This window comes from Schistocerca nitens, chromosome 4 (assembly GCF_023898315.1).
Source record: "Schistocerca nitens isolate TAMUIC-IGC-003100 chromosome 4, iqSchNite1.1, whole genome shotgun sequence".
In the NCBI taxonomy this organism is placed as follows: domain Eukaryota; kingdom Metazoa; phylum Arthropoda; class Insecta; order Orthoptera; family Acrididae; genus Schistocerca; species Schistocerca nitens.
Window position 1 is genome coordinate 724,305,583 of NC_064617.1, and position 20,662 is coordinate 724,326,244.

The window sequence follows — 20,662 nt, forward strand, 5'->3', positions numbered from 1 at the left end:
AACATTCGACTATGCAGCTTTCGAAGGGTTGCAATGCATCTGATGGATTTATCACTCAGATGACATCCAGTCATTTAGTCCACGATGAAAATAACAAAGCTCTCCTGACTGGCCTACTCTGCTGTTATTGCTTGTCTATTGACATCACAGTACTCCCTGCCTCCTTTAATACTGGCGGATCTGCCTTTCGTAAGACGAAATGTTCAGTTCCGCATAACAAATCGATGTAGGGATACTTTTGATTATGCCGGCGGGGTCAGGGATTTTCTCTGCCTCGTGATGACTGGGTGTTGTGTGATGTCCTTAGGTTAGTTAGGTTTAATTATTTCTACGTTCTAGGGGACTGATGACCATAGATGTTAACTCCCATAGTGTTCAGAGCCATTTGAACCATTTTGAACCATACTTTTGATTACATACCGTTCAGTGTCTCAGGCGGAGGACCACTGTGGAGGGACTAAGTTGCACGTCTCCGCCATCTAGTGTTAAAAACAGAAGTAACTATTTGCAGTCTTAGTGAAAGTGTCAAAACTTAATACAATCGCAACTGAAATCCTATTGTAAAGTAACAGATATATCTAATGGTATAAATCACTACCAAATAAATTATTTTCCCACAAAAATTCGAAACTTAACGTAAATAAAATGTAAATATCGAGCGACTAGGGCCTCCCGTCGGGTAGACCATTTGCCGAGTGCAAGTCTTTCAATTTGACGCTACTTCGGCGACTTGCGCGTCGATGGGGACGAAATGACGATGATTAGGACAACACAACACCCAGTCCCTCTGAGCGGAGAAAATCTCCGACCCAGCCGGTAATCGAACCTGGGCCCTCAGGATTGACATTCTGTCGCGTTTATCACGTTTTTTTCTTTTTTTTTCCTTTCGCATGCAACTGCTCTACCGACTTTTCTTAGTCCAATAATCTTTATTGAACAAACAACAGTACATATATATATATATACTCCTGGAAATTGAAATAAGAACACCGTGAATCCATTGTCCCAGGAAGGGGAAACTTTATTGACACATTCCTGGGGTCAGATACATCACATGATCACACTGACAGAACCACAGGCACATAGACACAGGCAACAGAGCATGCACAATGTCGGCACTAGTACAGTGTATATCCACATTTCGCAGCAATGCAGGCTGCTATTCTCCCATGGAGACGATCGTAGAGATGCTGGATGTAGTCCTGTGGAACGGCTTGCCATGCCATTTCCACCTGGCGCCTCAGTTGGACCAGCGTTCGTGCTGGACGTGCAGACCGCGTCAGACGATGCTTCATCCAGTCCCAAACATGCTCAATGGGGGACAGATCCGGAGATCTTGCTGGCCAGGGTAGTTGACTTACACCTTCTAGAGCACGTTGGGTGGCACGGGATACATGCGGACGTGCATTGTCCTGTTGGAACAGCAAGTTTCCTTGCCGGTCTAGGAATGGTAGAACGATGGGTTCGATGACGGTTTGGATGTACCGTGCACTATTCAGTGTCCCCTCGACGATCACCAGTGGTGTACGGCCAGTGTAGGAGATCGCTCCCCACACCATGATGCTGGGTGTTGGCCCTGTGTGCCTCGGTCGTATGCAGTCCTGATTGTGGCGCTCACCTGCACAGCGCCAAACACGCATACGACCATCATTGGCACCAAGGCAGAAGCGACTCTCATCGCTGAAGACCTCACGTCTCCATTGGTCCCTCCATTCACGCCTGTCGCGACACCACTGGAGGCGGGCTGCACGATGTTGGGGTGTGAGCGGAAGACGGCCTAACGGTGTGCGGGACCGTAGCCCAGCTTCATGGAGACGGTTGCGAATGGTCCTCGCCGATACCCCAGGAGCAACAGTGTCCCTAATTTGCTGGGAAGTGGCGGTGCGGTCCCCTACGGCACTGCGTAGGATCCTACGGTCTTGGCGTGCATCCGTGCGTCGCTGCGGTCCGGTCCCAGGTCGACGGGCACGTGCACCTTCCGCCGACCACTGGCGACAACATCGATGTACTGTGGAGACCTCACGCCCCACGTGTTGAGCAATTCGGCGGTACGTCCACCCGGCCTCCCGCATGCCCACTATACGCCCTCGCTCAAAGTCCGTCAACTGCACATACGGTTCACGTCCATGCTGTCGCGGCATGCTACCAGTGTTAAAGACTGCGATGGAGCTCCGTATGCCACGGCAAACTGGCTGACACTGACGGCGGCGGTGCACAAATGCTGCGCAGCTAGCGCCATTCGACGGCCAACACCGCGGGTCCTGGAGTGTCCGCTGTGCCGTGCGTGTGATCATTGCTTGTACAGCCCTCTCGCAGTGTCCGGAGCAAGTATGGTGGGTCTGACACACCGGTGTCAATGTGTTCTTTTTTCCATTTCCAGGAGTGTATATATATATATATATATATATATATATATATAATGCAACAGCTCTTCAAGGTACCATGTTGACATATACAAATGATTGTTAGTTAAACAAAAATATTAGAATAATATTTGAAACGTCCCCTTTTTATCAATTTATACATACGACTGTGCTTTAAGGGGATACGGAATCGGATTTTGGGTTAAAAAATCGAATTTTTTTTTATTGGCGTATTATATTCTGCCATGTTTCCTCTTTAAAATGACGTATCATACATAGCTCTACTACAATTATAACTATTTTATTTTTATATATTTGTGAGATCGGGTATTGCGCTCTTCACAGTGGTATAATGTTCGCTATGTCAAATATCTGGGAGATGGTGACTCTAAAGCATTCAAAGAAGTTTTGGAAAGCAAACCATATGGGAACAGTGTAAATATAAGCAAACTTGAATGTATAGGACATGTGCAGAAGAGAATGGGTGCCAGGCTGAGAAGGTTAAAATCAGTTATGAAAGGGAAAAAACTAGATGATGGGAAAACCTTGGATGGCAGAGGAAGATTGACTGATTCCATAATAGACCACATTCAGAACTGCTATGGCCTTGCAATCAGGCAAAATACAGGCAATCTTGAAGAAATGAGGAGAGCTATATGGGCTTTATATTTCCACACCGCATCCACGGATGAGCATCCACAACATGGTTTGTGCCCCAAAGGTGAAAACAGCTGGTGTAAATACAATAGGGGACTAACAACAGGAGAGAAATACATTCACCACCACAGTCTACCATCAGCCATCATGGCAGAAATAAAGCCCATTTTCAGAGATCTGGCTGACAGAAGTCTTCTGATGAAATGTCTTCACGGAAAAACGCAGAACCCCAACGAGTGCTTGAATAGTGTGATATGGCATCGTCTCCCAAAAACAGTGTTTGTCGGAATTAATACACTACATTTTGGTGTGTATGATGCTGTGGCAACCTTCAATCTTGGAAATATAACTAAATGCCAGGTCCTTCAAAAGTTGGGTATGTGTGTTGATTCCCGTACGGTACGTGCTATGTTCTTTTTAGATCAGCACAGACTAAGGCATGCTGATAATATAATCAAGACATTAGTGAAAAAAGCAAGACAGGTGCAGAGGGGTGCCAAAAGAAGACTTGAAGATGATTATGAAGACTGTGAAGGGGGTATTAGCTACGGATCAGGAATGTTTTAATCTTCTTTCTCCGTTTCCCGTAAGTTTACTTTTTACTTCATCTAGGAACATTATCTCAGGTACTGGTCAACCTAGAAGTCTGAAATTTTTATGACGTAGTGACATAGGTCCCTATTACATACTGAAACAACGATTTTTTAATTACTTGATTTACAAAAGACTTAGGGGTGATAGTCTAGTAAAAAGCGATGGAAAAAATTTACTTAAAAATAAATGTACAATATCTCTGTAAGAAAATACTTTGACAATAAACTGTTGTTTCAGTATTGTTGTAACATATGAATGCACATACAGTAAAATTTTTACCTCTCTGTCTCCAGTAGTTTGTGAGAAAATGTTCCCTATAGTAGGCATATATTAACATTGCGGGGATAGGTGATTCCGTATCCCCTTAACTGACACACAATATTTTTAGCGCAACGCAATCTGACTTTCAATAATCTCTACAAGAGAATGGCCCTGACTAACATTAACCTGTACTTTTCACAAATCAGTTACCTCACAAAAATCTTGGTTACTCCCACTACTGCAATACAGCTAGCGCCACTACTGCCAGCTAAATAAAAGATTCAAACTATGGAAGGCACTAACTACTGATAGGGATAGTTAGCAAATGAAAGATATTAATAGAGAACAAAAAATGTATTTACCTTAATAGTCATAATATATATAGCAGTTCGTGACAAATTACAAAACTCCGCCATCTCTCTCCCCACATCCACCACTGCTGGCGGCTGACCTCCAACTGCGCAACGCTACGCGCTGTTCACAGCCAGCTGCCTAACACTACAATGGCGAGTATTACAACAATGCAAAGCAGCCACAGACTGCACACAGCACAGCCAGTGATTTTTATACAGAGGTGGCGTTACCAATAAAAAAAACCTAAACAGCCTACTTACATAGCCCCCATGCTCCCCACAAAAAATTTTACAAATTGGTTTGGGCAGTGGCCAATACAGATTTGAAAAAAATTTTTTATAATTACAATAACAAAGAAATCAAATGCACACACTTATTGATACAATGTTGGTCAAAAGCTAAAATTTTCTCACAGTCCATAAAGACAGTCCTGATCATTCATCACATTGCTGTGATTTTCTCAAAGTCTGTGCAGGAAAAGAAAATGCACACGGAAGTAGCGGATTTCCATGCAATCTTGAAGAAGTAGCGTTTTCCTTCCAACGGAAAGACAGTGCTGACTCTCGACATGCAGACAGGTCATGGGCCACAACAGAGCAAACCCACAGCGGAGTCAGTCGACGTTTTGAAGAGTATTGGTGGGTAGGTCATCACAGAGCAGACCCACTGTAGTCCTGGTAGAGATTACGGTATTGGTGGGCCACCAGAGGTGCAGACCCAATGCAGTCCTTGTAGAAATAATGGTATTGATGGATCATCAAAGACGTAGACCCACTGTAGTCCTTGTAGAGATGGCCAGCAGCCATCTGTTGTGACTATGCAGGTGCACAATCACCATTGAAGAGTCTTGTGGATAATAGAGCAAGTCCATAACCACCACTTGTGCACTCACAAAGTTTTTGAATTGTCCTGAGAACCAGCAATGCTGTTAACCAGTCCCTTGCCGAATTATTAACACACGTGCAAACACTAACAGTCCCTACTTCTCACATATTGTCCATATACCATGACCAATAGAAATGTGTGCAGTGAAATGTAACTTACAAGTTACTTAATTTGATGAATTGGTGTCAATTACAATTTTATAACATAAGAATACAATTACAAAGGTACAAAATACATCATTAAAGAACATAACAATACAGATAACATTTGTAGTAATACAGGCTTTACAAAAGAATAAAAATATATACATCAGTGTTACAGGAATTATGACATGAGTACATACATGAAAGATCAGAGTAACTTTCGAAACATCAACATCACCCATGAGCATTAAAACAAAACAGAACAAGTAATGTCTAAACATCTTTACAAAGTAAATGACATAGTATTAGAAAAATTCTACAACATAAATCTTATTACGTAACACTTAAAGACAGGAAAAAGACAAATACACAATGGTACATACACACATAGCAAAATAATACAAAAGGAAAAGACAGGGTTTGTTTTACTGCAGTATTTTGCATGGAGATCTCCCTTCGTTCATCATTATTCCCAAAAAGTCCTATCTGTACCTCTTTTCTGTATTCTAACCATATTTCTTTCAAAATAAATATGGCTCATTGTACAATACTCATTTTGGCCCAAAACGTTTTCATATACCTTGTCAATGCATTGCTTCCAATTCATCATAGTTAGTTTCTTATATAGTCTACCCCCTCTTAAGCTAACTTAAATATACTGAGCTCAGATGCTAAACTAAGGGACGAGGCAATGCAGCAGCATAAAACAATTAATACATATAGCAATGACAAAAATATACAAAAGGCAAAGCAAGCAGCATAAATTACAACTAATATAAGGCAATGAGTAGCAAACAAGAAAAATAAATCTGGCTTAGCAGAGTAACACAAATTAAAATTCAGTAGCACTATGCCTGGCAACCAGCAGCAGAAAATGAAATAATTTATACCTAAACATGACAAAACTCAAGCAGAAAAAATAGTACACTAAAGACAACAATGCATATAAGGGAAATGTCTAATCACATCTTAATGTCTAAGTAATTAAAGTGGTGCACCACAACATCTTATTGTAAAAAAAAATATTACCATGTACTTGAAAAGAATATTATGTATGCATTTACTGTTACTAGTCCCTTCTTATTGTTCTTTCCTTTCCAAAGTGCTCCTTTTTTTGAAGAATGTGGATCACAAAATTATTATTTAATAGATCTGTTGACAGAAAGTGTTCACATTAGCAAATGCATTTAATTTTATTTTATGAAACCAATGCTGCAAGACAGCTGGAAACCAGATATCAAATGAAATAAGCAACTATGTACAAAGTAAAGCATAAAATAATCATTCAGTAGTCATGAGGCATTTCATAAGTTAGTAGAAATTCTCTCAATTCTCGTAGATAGACACTTGTCCTAATCAGGTGTGCAGATGTAAGAATGTTTCCAAGTTATTATTAGCGTGTCGTATTTACGATGCTTTCTACAAAGGAACGTCAATAGTGAGGATAATGGCCTCCCTTTTTTTTCTGCCACTTAATGGCTTTTTTTCAAGGCGGCTGGCACACCTGGCCGCTCACAACGAATTACGTCACGGTCACTTACCTTTCATACCGAAATATTTCCGACAGCAGTTTTCGCTACAGCGACAGTCTCATATAAAAATTTCATAGGTCAAGAATTTGCGTTACAAATCTGTAGAAACAAAATCGTATGAATATAACAGTGTCCAAAAAATTTTCGCCGGCATTGTGATACATTCACGCATTTACACACATTTCATAACTCTTAAAGTACGATTCTCGGTTTACAACATCCTTATTCACCAGTCAGAGTCCCTACCTTCTATTCATTATTCATATACATATAAACACATAATCACATTCCTTATATAGCATCATCTTATTGATCATAAACATACCGCAACACCATAATGTACATCGTCGTCATAAAAATAACATCATAACACCTCAGTCAAATCTCAAAATCGTCGTAGCTTCCTCCAATAATTTCAAAACCTAAAAAAATTCTCTGCTCATGTCAAAAGTGTCATCTGCCTCAAACGTACTTTAAAATCATGCTCCCTTACCAAATACATCATTCAAAGCTCTCGTAGTATCACAATGGTTCCAAAAAAATATGAACAGTTCACAAAGTACAGACAAAATACAATTTCATAAGTGTGAAGTTATCCAACTGTGTAATTGCGTAAACATGTGTCACTGATGTAGTAAAAAAAATGTTTGTTTCTCTGTTAAATAATGAGGTAGCTGTGTAATTCTGTGTTGGAGAAATATGGTACCGATGTGTAAAGTTGTATAAGCAAATACCATATTAGCTAGGGTTCCTTGTGCTTGCCACACACATGGTACACAAAGTAGGCGTGTACCCCCCTGAGGATTAATGTAATTATACCCGCAGGTGTTACAGATTATTGCAATGGAATGAAATGTATCAGGGAAAACTTTCTTTGTAATTCAAAAATCTTGAAAAATAAATGGTTTAAGGACAAAAATAATCACTCAAATGCGTGTCCTGTAGTGCTAAATGTGCGTCTTGCTGTAAGATAATTCTGTGGAACTGTCGTAGTTATCGTCCTCTGTAAGCAAAGTTCTGCTGAAGTCAATGTACTTACCTCATCATAAACGAAAGTGAAATGCTTTGCTTATAGATATCGTAGTTATTACGTACCTTACCGTGATCAAGAAAGTACTATAATGTAACGTATTGTTGTGCTACAGAAAAGGCTGTCTCATTGTAGCTATACCACAAAAGTTACTACTAAAACATGTTTTACTTTCCAGAACAATACAGAAAAACTGTGCAGGTAAATTGTCACTCATTAGTAGCGTCGTGATAAAATCGTGTAGCTGTCACATAAACTAACCACTGTGTCATCTGGTATCTCACTGAAAGTACTTTAAATCCAGAATGTATTTTCAAGTAAACCAAATGTTGCATTAAAATTTCATTAGCAGTACTGGTAAATGTTCTAAGTATGTGAGCCTTATAGTCGTTACATAATCATGCAACTAACAAGCAAGAATGTACAAATAACAACACTGTGTCGTCTGTTCACTATAACAATGCATTCGTAATTTCTGTTGAAATAAATTCTCTTGGTTCTTGACTGGATATTTAATTTCAAACATTGTTGCCTGTTAACAGTTTCTCAGAGTGACAAATTGTACTAGTAGCGTGGAGTGAAAAGTTTTATGGCAAAGACTAAGTTAAAGAGCAGATTATCTCTCTATAAACGGTTTTACATGTGAAATGTGGTGTAAACCTTTACTCTTCCTAGTACGCAGAGTTTCAACTTCAACGCAATTATCATGTGGTATACGTCGGATTCTGTAAGGTCCATTGTAAACTAGAAAGAATTTGTGACTCAAGTGTTTCTTCTTATGTGACAATGAATGAGCTTTAATGAGAACTTTCTGACCAATATATGTAAGTAGGCTGTTTAGGTTTTTTTTATTGGTAACGCCACCTCTGTATAAAAATCACTGGCTGTGCTGTGTGCAGTCTGTGGCTGCTTTGCATTGTTGTAATACTAGCCATTGTACTGTTAGGCAGCTGGCTGTGAACAGCGCGTAGCGTTGCGCAGTTGGAGGTCAGCCGCCAGCAGTGGTGGATGTGGGGAGAGAGATGGCGGAGTTTTGTAATTTGTCATGAACTGCTATATATATTATGACTATTAAGGTAAATACATTTTTTGTTCTCTATTAATATCTTTCATTTGCTAACTATCCCTATCAGTAGTTAGTGCCTTCCATAGTTTGAATCTTTTATTTAGCTGGCAGTAGTGGCGCTAGCTGTATTGCAGTAGTGGGAGTAACCAAGATTTTTGTGAGGTAAGTGATTTGTGAAAAGTACAGGTTAATGTTAGTCAGGGCCATTCTCTTGTAGAGATTATTGAAAGTCAGATTGCGTTGCGCTAAAAATATTGTGTGTCAGTTAAAGCACAGTCGTATGTATAAATTGATAAAAAGGGGACGTTTCATACGTACGTTTTGTGGCTCCCAGCGGTATGAGTCATTGCCTATTGTCTCTTTGTTGGCGCGCGTCGTTATTGGGGTTTGGAGACCTAACTTCTACAAATTCACCGTGACGAGAGGGCCCTGCCCTGTTTAAATCCCGCCAGTTCTGATGCAATTCAGGTCTGTCGTTACGATCACATCGTCTGTCGTCATGTCGGTAGTTCCTGTAGTTTCTTTCTTGTCGGTTAAGTGGTGGAGAATTTCTCCCTGAATCGTAACTGCGCGCTGGACCGTTGCGTCTAAAGTTATTCTGTCTCCCTTGATAATAATTGTTTTGGTTCCCATATTGTCTGTTTCTCTGATTGTCTCTGTGATAGTCATTACCGCGGAGAGGTGATCTTTCCCTGTAATTATTACTACTCTGCCAACGGTTGTCATACGGGTGGTGTCTGTTTCGGTCACGATTTACGTTGAAAGAATAGCCTTGTCATATATTATTTCTGTCATCGCGGAATTGTGACGGATGTGATCTGTAATTGTTGTGCTCCTGTTCTCGCGTTCCGCGATTGTCAGTGTCAATTTCCAGTTCTTGTAACAGTCCGTGAAAAGCCTCAATGTCTTCTTTGCAACGTCCTGCTAAAATAATATGTCGTAAATGTTCAGGTAATTTGATTAAGGAAATGCGGATGAGTTCTGAGGGGCTGTATGGGTTTGACAGGTACTGATTCTTATGCAACATGTCTTCAAAATATTTCACAAGACTGGAGAATTCAGATTGTTCGAAATGTTTCATCATTATGATGCCATGTTTTACTCGGTCTTGTGTGGCTTGAGACCAATATGCTGAGAGGAAGGCATGGTAAAATTCTCCTTCACTGTGGCAATCGTGAATGACCGATCGCATTCTTACAGCTGGTTCATTCTCTAAATAGCCACACATAAATTCTAATCTGTGCTCTAATGACCAGTTGGGAGGAAAACAATGAGAGAATTTATGAAGCCACGCTTGTGGATGAATGTCGTTGGCAGAATTCTTAAACGTTTTGAATTTACGTGTAGTAATGAACAGCTTATAGTCAAAATCATCGTGTTGGCGAATAGCATATCGGTCATTGTTGCGTCGTGTCGGCGGTTCAATCCCAAAATTCGGTGCACATTGCCAATTTCTTACATAATTTCCGAAATGCCCTGTGTTATTATTTTGCGGCTTTTCCGTATTTCTAAGTCCCTCTTCCCGTGTTGGAGCGCGAGTGTCCTCTGAAATACGTAATTCTTGTATTACCCGTGTCAGCTGATCTTGTACTTCCCGGATTTCTACTTGGTGTTGCGTATTAATTTGATTCAGATTTTGTTTCAGTTTCCTAATTTGTTCGCTCTCTTCTATGTCATTAAAGACTACCGGTTTTGTGTCATTCAGATTATCATCTACCTTCGTAGATAAATTATTTAGCTGATCCGAAAGTTCAACTACTTTCTCTGATAATGTACTAATTTCCTCCATGTGTCTTTCTACTGTGTCCTTTAAGTTTTCCTGGGTTTTTGCAAGTTGCGTAACCGAATCGGTAGATGCAACTGAGTCAATTTTAGCTTGCAAGGTCTCATGATTTTCATGAACAATAATTTGCAGTTCTTTTATGGCTGCTTCGTGATTCTGTAATGCATTTTCATGCCGCGAAAAAATAGGTTGAAAATGCTCACAAATTTGTGTTTTTACATCATTACAGACTTTTTGACATTTCGATTCAATGTTATGTAACTCGGTAGTTAAATCTTCACGTGTATGTTCAAAGCTTATTTTCCACTGAGTCTAACTTTTGAAGCTTTTGTTCCATTGCGTCTAACTGTTGCTGTGTTTGTCTCTGGTGTTGTTCCATTGTGTCTAATTTTTGAAGCTTTTGCTGTGTTTGTCTCTGATTTTATTCCATTGTGTCCAATTTTTCAAGCTTTTGCTGTGTTTGTCTCTGATTTTGTTCCACTGTGTCTAACTTTCGAAGATTTTGTCCCATTTGTTGCATTAATTGCAATATTAATGTATTAGTGTCTGGAATCTGTTTCTCTATGCTTTTTTGCAGTGCATTTTCACCGTCAACATTCACATTTTGGCAAGCAGAAAATGTGTCTTGACTCATTTGAGAAAACGGTGAGGACCCAAAACCTGAGTCTACAATATTTGAAAAATTGTGTCCTGTCATACCCGATTCCTGAGGCGAGCTGTTGCCGACCGATCGATCGATAATGCTTCCCTCTTCACTAATTGTTTCACTGTTCACGCCATTGTTTGCCGCCCGCTCCATTTCCCTCTGCACAATTACCAAGTTACTACTTTGAACATCAGTTAATTCATTACTCGGTGGCGCTAACACACTGCTTTCGTTTTCACCGTCATTTCTCAGTTTACTTTGGAGCGTAGTATTACGTTTTTCACACGCTATTATTGTCACAGTATTTCACACGACAACACAGAAAAACACAATTTGAAGAGCAAAAATAGGGGAACACATTAACATAGCACTGAAAATAATATCTAGTTAATTGCAGCTGCGAAATACTTGGTGCAAATCTACACGCGTGCCACACCTGTTTTACTGTACAACAATGAAAGACTGCAACTACAAAGGAGATTCTCTCTACAATTACGCGCTAGCAATAAACAAAATCTACACTAATTACACAAACTACAAGAAAAAATCAGAAGATTCCAGTGAGGTATCCTAGGCTAAGGGTCGACATATGAAACGTCCCCTTTTTATCAATTTATACATACGACTGTGCTTTAACTGACACACAATATTTTTAGCGCAACGCAATCTGACTTTCAATAATCTCTACAAGAGAATGGCCCTGACTAACATTAACCTGTACTTTTCACAAATCACTTACCTCACAAAAATCTTGGTTACTCCCACTACTGCAATACAGCTAGCGCCACTACTGCCAGCTAAATAAAAGATTCAAACTATGGAAGGCACTAACTACTGATAGGGATAGTTAGCAAATGAAAGATATTAATAGAGAACAAAAAATGTATTTACCTTAATAGTCATAATATATATAGCAGTTCATGACAAATTACAAAACTCCGCCATCTCTCTCCCCACATCCACCACTGCTGGCGGCTGACCTCCAACTGCGCAACGCTACGCGCTGTTCACAGCCAGCTGCCTAACACTACAATGGCGAGTATTACAACAATGCAAAGCAGCCACAGACTGCACACAGCACAGCCATTGATTTTTATACAGAGGTGGCGTTACCAATAAAAAAAACCTAAACAGCCTACTTACATATTAAATACGACAAAATATAACATATTCTGTCTTCTTCCCTTTTTTTTTTTGTCGATGCATGAGACGTGGATAAGGGTGTTGCATCATGTGACGGGTAGGCATGGCACACCCCACCTTTGAGGGGGGTCAAAGAAGACGCTGCGGAGATAACCGGCAAAAGTTTGTCGGTAAGATGTTTTTCGGGTGAGGGTGCTGTGCGCGGCCACAACTTAGTACCAGAAGTCAAGGACTGTATGCGGACCACTCTGAAAGGGGTATTCTAAAGCCTGTCCTCGAAACCAGATGAGTGTATGGTGCTTAGCAAGAGGATAGTGAAATGTCTGGGGCAACAACAAGAAATCTGGGGTTACCGTCATTGGCGGGGCACGGAGGTAAAAGCCAAACGTTTCGTTTGAGGGGGTAGGTAAGACGGTGCTCGTCGGTGTCTTCGAGCTGACAGTCAGGGCAGAGTGCGGAGGTGGACAGTATGCGATAAAGTCGACTATTAGTTGGGAATTTGCCATAGACTAAAACATACCAGAGTGCAGACACAGACGACTGTAAAAAGGGTGCATGCACACACCCCCAAACCGCTCGCCAGTTAATGTCAGGATGCTGTAGCACCATGGGGTCGCAAGGGTTGGACAGCATAAACAAACGATAATAATCTTTTGTACGGGGAGGATGGGTGGCTGGAAGATCGGCCCGAACGTAGCTGAGTTCTGTGAAACAATTGGCAACGTGGTACAATAATGGAGAAATAGGTGCCACATTGATCGGTGGATCGTCACTCAGCTACCGGGGGCGGACACTTATCAAAAGAAAAGGCACTGGATGACCCTGTGCTTAACATTGTATGTAAACATTGCTGCTTGCTGAGTCAGATGGGTAATTATTGTCTAGAAGCGTGACTGTAAATTAGGGACATAAGGTCCCAAAAGAAGTATGCAGATTGCACTAGTGTTTACCCATGACCATTTCGTAACTAGTATCTACTATTGTATCTCGCATATTCGAAACCAACTCACACCGTTGCATTAGTGTATCAGTGGAACTCGAGGCTCGCGCGGAGTGGCCGCACGGTTAGAGGCGCCATGTTACGAATTCCGCGGCCTCTCCCTCCGGAGGATCGAGTCCTTCCTCGGGCATGGGTGTGTGTGTTGTCCTTAGCATAAGTTCGTTTAGGTTAGTTTAAAGTAGTTTGTAAGTCTAGGGACTGATGACCTCAGTTGTTCGGTCTCTTAGGAATTCACACCCATTTGAAAAATTTTTTCGGGACTCGGTAAAGAAGGCAACATTCCTCATGAAAAGAAAAAAATGTGTTTTCGTCATATGATAGATAAAATATCTGCTCTCAAAGTATTGATACCAAAGAACAAAAGCGTGCCAAACGCAATATGAAAACACAACATGAAATTTTAACCACTTTCGTTGTTAAACAAAAGTGTCGATGCCGGACAGAAGCATGTGATTTGGAACATTTTTTCCGTTCGTTCGTCAAGAATAAGCTATTTCTGTTAGAAAGGACCTTCAAGTTTCAAAACTAAAGCCTCGTTATTTCAGGTTAAGTGCTTATTTTTGACGATTTATGCACCAAATAGCACATTGCTAATGTATGAAACAAATCTTAAGACAATGGTCGCCTAAATAAATCATCTTCACTGTTGGAATTGGAGATTCGTAAAGATCGTCCAGTACTAACAGGCACGGCATTCCGCAGCATACGCCCATACAAAGTCGACAGAGAAAATTCATCTTGTATTTGAGTATGTGAAGAATGTCATTGTACTCCATGGTGTGTACTGTCCAACATGCTATTCCACTGCTACTCTCTAGTAATTGTACGTAGAAAATACCGTATTAGACCAGCATCATCCATGGAAATTTAATCGTCATTCTATTAATATCCAAACTGCAGAACCATTTACAGGCAACATTAAAAATCTGTTTATTAATATAAACGTGTATATTTTATATAATTCATACAAAATTTTACTGTTTCATTTATTTTCTACCAATGTGAATAATCAAGAGTCTGAATGTAAAATAAGCTACCTCCAGTTATTATAATACACGTATGTTAACCAATGACTTTGACATCATATTTAGGTCATTATTAATTCGCACGGAGCTTTCCATAAAGTTCGATGGGCATTACTATTAAGTACAAAACAGAATTCTTTCAGCCAAAACGCACCAGATTTCAGAAATATTTTCCGAACATATACGAAAATTTGAGTTGGGCGTAATTCACGGTGTAAGAAAAAGGATATTTCGACCACATGGATAATCCAGAAACTGTGTTTCATATGTGCAGAAATTCGAAACAAGGAGATACAGGACGCAGAAAAGAGGAACTACACCTAAACCTAAATAAGAGTTAAATGTACGTCTAGCAAAAAGTCTTAACTAAAAGAGTTGATATTTTGCACAGACCAGATGCAACATACAAAATGCAACCGAATTAATCGTAATAACGCTGAATCTGTAATGTTATTACGCAAACGATGATGGAGGAATACCAAAAATGTGACATTTTGCGAAAAAAATGCATGTTGCTGTGGCTTTCAAGCTATGAAGTACAAAACAAAAGTGTTTCAGTCCAAAACGCAACTGATTTCAGAAGTGCTTTCCGAACATATCCGACAATTCGAGTTGGACGTAATTTACAGTGTAAACAAAAGCATACTTCTGCCACATGGAATACGGAGTAATATAAGTATCTACATTTTTAAAAACTGCCCGATTACAAAAATTTTTCATCTCTATTTAACATCCAGACAAGATAACAGTAAACTATAATTGTTCCGAGTTATTACAAACATTAACAAACGGTGACAGCTGAACACAGCCAAAACGGTGTGTGAGAGTCACGCTTTCTGCCAATCGACCCGAACGTCGTGCATAGCCAGTAGTTTCATTTCCGTTCCGAAACCTACTGCGCCAAATGAACTCTCTTTTCTTCACTGACATCGCTTGCATGTTCGTTCCTATTTGTTGCAGTTCATACGCTGGATTTATGCACGGCAAGAGGTTCGATTTGGCGTGGAAGATGCAGCTGCTGATGCAGCTTCGTATATCCGACGCTATACGGCCCTTCTATAAATGTTTCTCCCTACGCGCATACATGCACAGCAGCCATCTTTAACACGTACTCATTTACGTATAGCGCTATCCACCGGAACTTTCTGTCGAATCTTGTAATTAAAGGCGGCCAGGTTCCAGGAATCAGCCTCCACATGCGGAAGCAAAAAACCTGGAGAAGGATGCTGGTGTTCCAAGAAATTCAATTACAGTGATAATAATACCTCATTCTTTGTGTAATATTCCTGCTGCCCAAAGATCGTCTGCTTAAAGCGTGCAGCTACAGATATTTCTTTGCCTATGACCACGTACGGGCTACCCGAAATCGCCGACGGGTACCCCGCTGTGGGACAGCGTCTGCGGGCGTCTTGGGAACGCTTGATACGACCCGCTGGAACACCTGCTGCTGCCGCGCTAGCCGGCGGTGATTGCTGGCCCACACACGCTTACGCCCGCGGCGGTCTCGCTCCGCCTCAGCGGCTGTTTACTTGGACTCATCACTGATGCAGGTTCTAATCGATTTACAATTATCCTTTTACGGAGCGTTCCTAAGCAATGGATTAAAGATACATCAAGTACCAAATAGCTACTGACAGACATACGTCCGACTGGAACAAATGAGGAAAACAAGGCTGCCTGCGGCAGAGATGCGCCGTGGGTGCCAGATCGAAGTCCGTCAATGGACGCTTTGAACTTTCTGATTGATCTGACGCAGAGATACGAGGATTTCAGGTACATTTTCTGCAACAGGTCTTGGTTAGGGTTCGCATGGTCTGAAGTTCATGATGTGTTTGCAGGAAGCACATAATTTTGTAGACGCACCTCAGTCCTGAGTTAAAAAGTTGTGAATGAAAAACTTTAACTGGTACTCAAGGAGTTATAACAAAATAACAGTAGATTTAAAAAATTCTCGATATTCACCAAAAAATTAGGGCACCGTATATCAGGACTCAAATACGTATTTTATCCTACTAATGATATATTTTGAGGGATTATTTTGAAGGATTTTGTTTATAAAGTGACAACCGAAATACATACATATATTTATTTAAATCCTCATAAGACACCGCCGAAAAAAATTAGTACTCTCCCTTTAAGGGTTTCCAGCTCACTCGAGATTTTCGTTATAATAGTGTATATGGATTACATGAAATGATTGCATTAACAGATCAATAGCACAAACAGTTCTGAGGTACCAGGTATCGACCCGTGCCGAAACACCTATATTATAATGTGGTGTAGACTCCATAGGCGGCAATGCAGGCGCTGACTACGGGATCCAGTAATTCTGGTTTTCTTGAGTAATTATGGTATTTCTATTTCCTTTAATTAACTCAGTATAAATGATATTTAAAATTTCTTGTGTTGTTGAAGAAGAACCGTGCCAGATACGTACGTTGAGTCATACTTCCACACACAGGTTATACTTATGCTATGATTTCGTAGGTTTTATAGTTGCTGGGGACTTAATTAATTAATTGTGTTAATGAAAATTTCCATTTCATTCTTTGTTGTTGTTCTATACAGTCAGATTGCGTAATACTACTAGTCAGGGCCAACCGTTTACGAGACTTCGTAATCGAACAGACAGCTACTAAAGCAAAAAATTAAAATTATTTGCATTCCATTTTAATTAAGCCCCCATGCACTTTTCAGAGCATTCACACAAGGTTGGCGCCGGTGGCGACACCTGCAATGTGCTGACATGAGGAAAGTTTCCAACCGATTTCTCATACACAAACAGCAGTTGACCGGCGTTGCCTAGTGAAACGTTGTTGTGATGCCTCGTGTAAGGACGAGAAATGCGTATCATCACGTTTCCGTCTTTGATAAAAGTCGGATTGTAGCCTATCGCCATTGCGGTTTATCGTATCGCGACATTGCTGCTCGCGTTGGTCGAGATCAAATGACTGTTAGCAGAATATGGAATCGGTGGCTTCAGGAGGGTTACACGGAACGCCGTGCTGGATCCCAACGGCCTCGTATCACTAGCAGCCGACATGACAGGCATCTTACCCGCATGGCTGTAACGGATCGTGCAGCCACGTCTCAATCCCTGAGTCAACAGATGGGGACGTTTGCAAGACAACAACCATCTGCACGAACAGTTCGTCGACGTTTGCAGCAGCATGGACTATCAGCTCGGAGACCGTGGCTGCGGTTTCCCCTGACGCTGCATCACAGACAGGAGCGCCTGCGGTGGTGTACTCAACGACGAACTTGGGTGCACGAATGGCAAAACGTCATTTTTTCGGATGAATACAGGTTCTGTTTACAGCATCATGATGGTCGCATCCGTGTTTGGCGACATCACGGTGAACACACATTGGAAGTGTGTATTCGTCATCGCCATACTGGCGTATCACCCGGCGTGATGGTACAGGGTGCAGTTGGTTACTCGTCTCGGCCACCTCTTGTTCGCATTGACGGCACTTTGAACAGTGGACGTTACACTTCAGATGTGTTACGGCCCGCGGCTCTACCCTTCTTTCGATCCCTGCGGAACCCTACATATCAGCAGGATAATGCACGGCCGCATGTTGCTGGTCCTGTAGGGGCCTTTCTGGACACAGAAAATGTTCGACCGCTGCCCTGGCCAGCACATTCTCCAGATCTCTCACCAATTGAAAACGTCTGGTCAATGGTGGCCGAGCAAGTGGCTCGTCACAATACGCCAGTCACTACTCTTGATGAACTGTGGTATCGTGTTGAAGCTGCATGGGCAGCTGTTCCTGTACACGCCATCCAAGCTCTGTTTGACTCAATGCCCAGGCGTATCAAGGCCGGTGTTACGGCCAGAGGTGGTTGTTCAGGGTAGTGATTTCTCAGGAAAAATGGTTCAAATGGCTCTGAGCACTATGGGACTTAACATCTGTGGTCATCAGTCCCCTAGAACTTAGAACTACTTAAACCTAACTAACCTAAGGACATCACACACATCCATGCCCGAGGCAGGATTCGAACCTGCGACCGTAGCAGTCGCGCGGTTCCGGACTGCGCGCCTAGAACCGCTAGACCACCGTGGCCGGCATTTCTCAGGATCTATGCACCCAAATCGCGTGAAAATGTAATCTCATGTGAGTTCTAGTATAATATATTTGTCCAATGAATACCCGTTTATCATCTGCATTTCTTCTTGGTGTAGCAAGTTTAATGGCCAGTAGTGTATGAAGTTTGCGACGTGGTAGTATCAAGTTAATGAGGAAAGTAATGTGAACTCCTGATAAAGAAACAGAGTTCTTAGTCATATTCTAATGACCTCAGGAATAACCAAACACCCATAAAAGACATAAATAATAAGACTTCCAGTCTCTGAAAACTAAAAACAGTTAAAACCATTTCTTTGTAGTTTTAACACAGATATGTGGAAGGAAAGGCTTTTAATGATTCAGATCTGTGTAATTTATTGAAGAAAATAGTGATTTTAGCTGGACAGAAAAAGTTAAAGGAAGAACTATGAAAGATCGAATCTTGTATCATTCAGATTTGATTTCACCGTTTGTGTAACCTTGTTTCTTTTAAATTTGCATGAGCCTATGGGGAGCTCCTTCCCTGTGAGTTATCGGGGATAGGATTTGTAACATCTTGCGGTTATGCTAAAGAGCTCATCCGACACCTCACAGTATTATGTAATGGACACTATCCAGTCGTCTTACAAATCAAGTTTAACAGGTAACACTCTACAGAAAAAGCCTCTGCTTTTTTTTACCAAAAAGTCTAAGCCCACACGAAGGCGTGGGTAACCTAGTGCCTCCAGCGAGTGTAGCACGCAGATAGGTAGGTTGCAGGCACTCAACTGGTCTCCTTCTAACCAACACACTATCATCAATGGCTCCGAGGCAAAACCAGCTTTAGTCAGAAAACGCAAGAGACCTCCACCCTACCCTCCCATGAGTTTTCACACCACCGAACCCGCAACTGGCGGTGCTTTGGGTCAGTGAAATGAACGCTAATGGAGTCTGGCCGGAGCTATCCTTGAAGAGACGATATGTAACAGTTCAATGTGTCGGTGTGGTTCCAAATGCTGCTCAAAGCGCTGCTGCCGTACGATGCGACAGGGTCGTACTCTGAACTCGATGGTCTTCCCTCTCGGTAGTAGTACGTAGCCGTTCGGAACCCGGTGTTCTTGCGACCGTACATTCATATGACCAACGGTGCCAGCAAATCGTGTACAGTGATTACAGACCTGCAAGTCTTCCTGCAGGATCGCAGAAGGAAGATGCAGCTTCTCGTAGCCCTATTACACGACCTCGTTCAAACTCCGTGAGTGCTAATAATAGTGTCTTTGTCGCCTTAAAGGTATTCTTGACTAACAGAAGTTCACCGCTTCCAATTTCAGAGGTAGCTAACGCTCACAACAATGGAAAAGAGCACAGGTAGTCCCAGTCTTCAAGAAGGGTCGTCGAGTAGATGCGCAAAACTATAGACCTATATCTCTGACGTCGATCTGTTGTAGAATTTTAGAACATGTTTTTTGCTCGAGTATTATGTCGTTTTTGGAAACCCAGAATCTACTCTGTAGGAATCAACGTGGATTCCGGAAACAGCGATCGTGTGAGACCCAACTCGCTTTATTTGTTCATGAGACCCAGAAAATATTAGATACAGGCTCCCAGGTAGATGCTGTTCTCCTTGACTTCCGGAGGGCGTTCGATACAGTTCCGCACTGTCGCCTGATAAACAAAGTAAGAGCCTACGGAATATCAGACCAGCTGTGTGGCTGGATTGAAGAGTTTTTAGCAAACAGAACACAGCATGTTGTTATCAATGGAGAGACGTCTACAGACGTTAAAGTAACCTCTGGCGTGCCACAGAGGAGTGTTATGGGACAATTGCTTTTCACAATATATATAAATGACCTAGTAGATAGTGTCGGAAGTTCCATGCGGCTTTTCGCGGATGATGCTGTAGTATACAGAGAAGTTGCAGCACTAGAAAATTGTAGCGAAATGCAGGAAGATCTGCAGCGGATAGGCACTTGGTGCAGGGAGTGGCAACTGACCCTTAACATAGACAAATGTAATGTATTGCCAATACATAGAAAGAAGGATCCTTTATTGTATGATTATATGATAGCGGAACAACTGGTAGCAGTTACTTCTGTAAAATATCTGGAAGTATGCGTGCGGAACGATTTGA